The following is a 7,365-nucleotide window of genomic DNA, read 5'->3' on the forward strand; positions in this document are numbered from 1 at the left end:
ATAAAACATAACTCAAACTGACTCGAAAGCGAGGGAAAAGAGGTGGGTCTTTAGGCGGGACTTAAAGAGCAACTTCTAGGTTAAAGACACCTGTGAATAAATGTGTAGGAAAATGATGAATACACTAGATTTTCAAAAAGATATACAGAAATATACACAACAGTGACATCTGGCGTCGTTTTTGTAAGAAATGTTCACTTCCGCCTAAAAAAGCCTCGGCACGTGACCTCCCGCGTGTGACGTAACACGGGGAACACAAGGGGGAGAGCGGCCAGTGTAACGTATTAATCCCAATGCTAGTTTCGACACAGAAGACACAGAGGAAGTTGAACATGAATATTCGAATGCATATGACGGACCATAACCTTATAATTATGAGCCTGCTAGGCGTCCAAGAGACCAGGAGCAGCCAAGGATTAGAAGAAATAACGGCCATCGGAGAGAAATTGAGCTGTGGTGTGAGGAGAACCAGTGGAGAACTGGGCAGCTATCTTGGTGAGTGACCGGCGTTAGCTACAGAAAGTTAGCTATCATATATCAGGCTATAACTAAAGTAGCATTGATAATATAGTAACGTTACTGGCAGGACTGTTGATACTGATCAATAACAGAAACTAATGCGCAAGTATCAGCCGTATCTCGCATTACCTAATGCAAATCCACACTACGTTTTACGGTGCTGTGTACCGGAGGGGAGGGAGAGAGTAGCGAAGGAGGGGGAGAGAGACGTTTTGTTTTGTAGGTGCTTGTGTGGGGAATGCCAGCCCATGACCTCAGCTGTGGAGAGCATGTGCTGCAGGGAGGTGGATCCCTTCTGGGCCCTGGTGGAGAACCTCACCCCCAGACCAGACATAACATGCCTGACACTGCACCCAGGCTTTGAAGCATGCTGTCTGAATCCTTGTGCTACAGATAGCCTACATAAACTCCAGGCAGGAGCATGGCCCGCTTCAGGCCAGCAGACATGAGTATGTTTAGATTACAATTAAAAAGATAAATACTATTAAAGATAATACAGTTGCTATTGACCTGGGTGTTTAAGCAGGTTTCAAACCCAGACCCTGTAAGATGTATACTATATAACACTTGTTGATGATGTTAAACAAGCTATCAATGTTCCTGTAGATATTGTGTCCTATCCCAGGCGATACCGCCTACACAGCTTACAGGCAGGTCATCCGCTGGGCCTATGGAGTTCTAGGCAGTACCATTAGGAAGCCCTTAACCTTCATGTGTTGTGTCTGCCATCAGAAAACGATTTCTCAGAAGAAGGAGGAATTTACAAAGGCTTTGAGTGGCCTCATTTTGGTCGTGATCAATACAATTAATCCAATCATAGTGTGTTCGCACTATGTGTTCGCATTGCCAAACATGCATTTCCAAACATTTTGTCTACCTATGCTGTAAATGTGGTATTTTTCGAATTTACACAAATAAACATTTGATTGATTGATAGATAGGTGTCTTTTCATTTTAATAACCACCAATACGTATTTGAACACTCCCTCTCGATCGATTACAAAAAAAAAAAATAGTATGGCCACCCTAATACACCAATGCAGTTTTTAAAGATATACTTTTTCAACACAGAATCATTTTAACAATTACACCATATCCAATCATTGTACGAGTCAGAAAATGCTATCTGTTCTTGCAAGTTATTGTTTATTGATTAGATTACATGCCTCAACATAATTATGTAGAGTACAAGTCACAGCCAGAAATTTTATTTGCATATCATTCATTTATGAATATGGAATTATTTATTTAGATTATTATTATCCGCTCAACGAGCCTCGCCTGCCTCCTGTCAGCATGAGGAGTAAATACAGCAGCAAGCTTTGGGACTGCCCAACATCTTTATGAACAGAGAAGAAAATATTGTTATGTATATATTAATTGATTTTGCCACATCAAAATCTCTTACCAGTTTTATCTAGAACAACAAACAATGTCAATGAATAATTTATCGTTACCTGAAACTGTGAACCACGCCATCTGCTGGTTCTCCACTCATTTCTGCTTAACGGGATGCGTGCCAGATAAAGCCCAACTGCTCATACCTTGCGCATTCTCCTGGCAGGAAGTGGAAGGGGGGCAGTGGCAGGGAAGGACAGACTGCCTGCTCTCTCGTTGGTCTCTGGTGACACCTGGAGTGCCCTCTCTCAGAGACTTCATCAGGGCGCAGCGTAGCTGAAGGAAGGAAAACATTGATCACATTCGAGATATTATAGATGCATCACACATATATCATATTTTAGGGACGAGGTAAACAGCTAACCGTATGGATGCTTCTCCTTGATGGGCGAACTACCAGCACTTTGCAGACCTTGGGTAGCGAACTGCCATAACGCACCTGCACCATCAACTGGTCGGCAACCTCTCTGCTGCTATTCGTGGTTAAGTGCAGGGCTCGCCCATGAGAAGCCTGTAGAAAAGCAGAATTTTAATATGCAGTTCATCACAGTTGTTTGTACATAGTGCAATAAACTGTTTAACGTGATAGCATTAGTCGGGGTTTAACTTCGTATTGTTCGTTAACGTTAAATGGTTATTATTAACATCCTAAAGCCGTACACATTATTCACCATCACATCATATGTTACCTGCTGTACATCCAAGGAGGAGAACCCAGTGTGCTTTGGTGCATAGTGGAGGGGGGTTGAGGGGTGAATGCCCCCAGGAATAGCTGATCTGTGGAGACAACTTCCGACATCCTTCACCAATGCTGTTCTCAAGAAAAGTCACCCTCTCGCAGTTTAATGGCTGCAGTTGTTCCTGTACACAACACATTTTTGTTCTGATGTTACTAGAATTGTCCTACATATGCATTTATTACCTACACTGATAAAGCACAGATCAAGCAAGATTGTGTGTTACTATCAGGTGTTATTTATTATCACGGCCTTGTTTATGTGTAGCCCACTTTGGTTATATATTGATGGAGTGCTGTGGAACAAAATAAACTAAGCACCAACACAGCACTTGGCACGAGCTAGATGTTTTCAGCAACAAAGTGCTACAGAAGTACGTTGTACTGGTTCCAGCCACTCCTTGTCCCTGCTTCTCCTCCAGAGTGGATGTGCACAGCAGGGAATGCAGTAGTGCCGTGTTCATGATGTCCTGAACATGATTCACCATTCACCATACTTTGCCACTTCGCTCCATCACAATCTGGATCTGCCTCAAGAGTGGAAGCTGCAGTCCAGTACAGGGTGATTAATGATGGCTGGCCTCACAGCTTCAGGTCCTCCACTCCCTTCCTTTGCAGCAGCATGCCAAAGGCTTTCACTAGACCTGTTTCACCACAGAACAAAATGTTTAAACCAAAGAAAATGTAATTATAAACAACATTTCAGGCGCTATCAAACGCTACCAACATCAAGATACATACTTTTACCCAATATGCCAGATATCAAAGATGAACTCGTTCTCCTGGAACAACTCCTCCACCCACTGCCAACCTAGAGCTGAAACATAACCTCGTTCATTTGGGCTTAGCTAACTAGTAAAGAATGCTTTTTTTGCGCTTGGTTAATATTGGTGCGCCAAGAATCTTGCTGTGTACATATGTCTGTTCGTTCTTGTGTGTCTTTAATTCCTGGGCGATTTCGCGTCCGTATTAGGGCTGAATCTTGATTGTGTTGCTCTTAAGGAAGTCTCACTACTGCGTTTCAGAGCCTGCCTAGTTCACATCCACCAGGTTGGCTGCTCTGGATCGCTCTTGAGCTCATGCTATACACACATTATGTGCAGTTCCTATCAGCTAACCGTGTCAGCATGCAGACATCTAGTCTCTGTCGTCGTGCACTGTTCTCGCTCTCCTGCGTGCTACGATACGCGAAAATGTGCACATTCTGTCTTGAGGTCACTGATAACGTCTAACTTTAGCACTATGGTCAGACGTTGAAGCTCTCCGTTATGCGCAAAGACGTCTTGTTCTAATATACCTGTACTCCCCGATCAACCGGAGTAGTGTGCCATAGTTTGGGCCCACAAATGGGCCCAGGAGAGTCCTGACCTATGAGTGTCANTGGCTTGATGGAAAGCAGTTGTGTAGTCGGGGAGGGTGCACAGCTGATTGCAAAAAATACCAGCTCACTAAAACACAACCGCTCAACACAACGCAACTACTAACTATACCCGCAGTCAGAGAGCGGAGATGTGTCCCCTTTGTGATGTAATATGACGCGTTTGACGTATGACCTTAAAAAAAGCAGTTTTTAAGAGCAGAGCTCAAAATTGCTCCTTTCCCTCTGAATTCCTGCCCTTGTGTCTCGTAAAACATATCAAATCCTACACTTTTTTAATTGTAATTTTCAAGCAAGTTTAAGCATAAATGTAGAAAAAAAAAAAAACCTGCAAGATGCTCTTTAAAAGTTTGGATGGTGGGCGACAATTTGACATGGGGGGGCAGGTCGTTCCAGAGCCTGGGGGCTACCGCTGAGAAGGCTTGGTCTCCCCTGGTCTTTTTCTTGGTTTTAGGGACTACAGTACCAGCAGCAGCTGATCAGCCGACCTCAAAGCCCTTGAGGGGGTGTACACCTGTAGGAGGTCGGAGATGTACTGAGTGGCCAGCCCATTAAGCGATTTAAAAACAAACCATAACATCTTAAAATGAACTCTAAAATGGACAGGAAGCCAGTGGAGGGAAGCCAGAATAGGTGTGATGTGCTCATGCTTGCGTGTTCCTGTAAGCAGACGAGCTGCAGCGTTTTGTACCAGCTGCAGGCGTGCCAGCGAGGTCTTGTTTAGGCTGGCATAAAGTGCATTGCAGTAATCTAGACGCGTAGAAACAAAGGCATGGATTACACACTCAAAGTCTAAACAGGATAACACCGGTTTCATTTTGGACAGGAGCCTCAGGTGATAAAAACTGGACTCAACCACAGAGTTGATCTGTTTATCCAATTTAAAAGCACTGTCGATTTTGACGCCCAGATTTGTGACCATGGGTTTTGCATACGGTTGCAGGGAACCCAGGTCAATGGAAGGGACATCACCATTTGGTCCAAAGACAATGGCCTCCTTTTTGCTCTCTATATATACAGTCAACCAGGAGCATCAGAGAGCTGGTGTTTTATCGTTTCTGCCTGCATTACTGCTTCCCAGAGGATGTACCATGTCATTCTTGGCACACCTTAAAATGGATAACCGTCTTATAACATGCTGAAATTAATCAGGTTACTAAAGAAACAAGAGAGAAAATGAATAGATGATAAATACATGTGTGTGTATATATATATATATATATATGTCATTCTTGGCACACCTTAAAATATATAAATGGGCTTCGTTCTAGGTGGCGCTTTTGATCCCTTCTTCCACGCCCATTCGCAAGACACCTTTTTTGCGTTAATTAGTGCCAGCCATTAGTTTTTTTCTTTTTCTGTGTCTCAAGTGATTAGACATGGCAAGCACAGCAATCCCACCACAGAAAATGTCCTGGTGTAATTCACCAATGACCATCACTGGGCTGTTTCATTTAATCAATCTGTGAAAAGTGAAAAACACTGGGTGATGTCAAGAAGGCTTGACATTCAAACCCATATATTAATGATTTCCTTGTTTAATTTTACCCCTGACTTCTTCATATTGGAAATATAGAAAGGATATAGTGTCGAGAATAATTAGGATCTGGATATTTGTATAAAAAGTATGCATGAATGGAACCAATCTATCCTAGCAATATGGCCCTATTTGGCATTGCTGCCTGTCATGTCTTATTTTCCTGCAGAAAGAATGTCAACAAGTGAGAGAAGCCTTTCAGAATATTCCTATGATATTACTTCTCATGTCATCTCCATGCCAACCACGACACGCATGAGTCCCCTCTGCCACTTGGGGCGTCTGAGTTGTCAACACAAGTTCAAAGGTCAGGGGAAGTTTGGTCACCCCCCCGCCATTGCGCTGAATGATGGGCACATGGCGCATTACAGTGCTGATAGGAGGGCAGACAGGTGACGGGTCAAACCAATCAATGACATATACGGGGGAGTTACACTGCAGCAAGGTACAAAACGAAGTATAGATGATTCTCTAAGTCTGCACAAGCACAGCACCCTAGTTGTTCATGGATATTTAAGACTATCTAAATTAAATCTTTCCTGGCTGTAATAGAGCAATTTCATTTCTCAGTACAGTTATTGGGTAATTTAATTCTTTCCAGTGAGGGTAATATCCTCAAATGAACTGAATAACTGCAACACATCCACAAAAGTGTTCAGAACAGAGACTAAATGAGGAGAAAACCATGCCAATGGAAGCACACATTTTAGCACTTTAGTCAAATGAGCATCTAGTTAGACGCATATCAAACATGTTGCTGTAATAGCCGCTTTGGTACATATTGAACAAGTTTTTTCACACCTGTGCAAACACTCTGGTAAATACACAAATCTCTCAAAGAAAATTAAGCCATATTTTATATTTTCTTATCAGCTGGATATCAAAGAACCTTAATCCAAAGCAGGCTATATTTCCCGCCTCGGTCTGAGGGAGGGGGTCTTATGAATCCATTTGAAAGAATCTGAATATGGGAGTCCAGGGAGCATCATTTGTTGCTCTGCTGCATCCAGGCATCACGGAGTGGGTAATTCAGCCGAGTGGAAAGTGTTCCATCAGGAGGCAGACAAAGAGCGAGCCAACATGCAAAGCTCCCACACATACTCAAACCTTAGATGCAACGTTGAGTCAAGATTATAGATAATTACAGCAGGAGCATGACTCGGAGCACTCAAAAGGAAATGCACAAGGACTGTAGGAATACTTTATTACTGTTGTTATCCACAGTATATTGATCCGTAATTGATTTGACTCATCCTTTCATGTGAAGTTTTTCAATTTTATTCGAATATGTGTGCAACACAGTTTCTCTGCAAGACTCTCTAGTTGTGTGTGCACATGTACAGTATGTGTGGTCTGCGTTGATAGCATGCTCATAGCTTCTGTGTTATAGAGAATGACATGCAGTGTGGGTGGATTCACAATTCGGACCATATTTTCTCCTCAGGCTGTGATGCGCATGGTGGGGGCTGGGACTAAAATGACTGAAAAAGCCCACTCCACAATTTTCTCTGGTCCCTCTGGGGCTGCCACTGTCGTAGAAAACTTCCCTCATTTTCTGTTGTGTGCTTCAATAGGATAGAAACGATTTAGCATCTCAAAAAGCAATGAGAAATGTCCAATTGGATTTTGGAATATTTCAGAAAATATATTACTCTTACGTTTTGTTCAGAAGGATAATCATTAACTAGACCCTCCAGAAAAACGCGGGCAAAAATCCTTGATTATGCGGGCTAAATTCCTTGATTATGCGGGCTAAAATCCTTGATTATGCGATTAAGAATAACCATTTTTTTAAAT

The 7,365-nt window shown here is 42.7% G+C and overlaps 1 long non-coding RNA gene across 1 annotated transcript; it reads left to right on the forward strand.

Annotated features, from left to right (window-relative positions):
* The first annotated feature begins 397 nt into the window (after nucleotides 1-397).
* On the forward strand, nucleotides 398-1,729 carry LOC104954737 (uncharacterized). Its single transcript, XR_799372.1, has 3 exons — nucleotides 398-495; nucleotides 743-968; nucleotides 1,145-1,729. It is a non-coding gene; the product is annotated as an uncharacterized lncRNA (long non-coding RNA).
* The last annotated feature ends 5,636 nt before the right edge of the window (nucleotides 1,730-7,365 follow it).

This window comes from Notothenia coriiceps, unplaced genomic scaffold (genome assembly GCF_000735185.1).
Source record: "Notothenia coriiceps isolate Sejong01 unplaced genomic scaffold, NC01 NC01_scaffold00023724, whole genome shotgun sequence".
Lineage (NCBI taxonomy): Eukaryota > Metazoa > Chordata > Actinopteri > Perciformes > Nototheniidae > Notothenia > Notothenia coriiceps.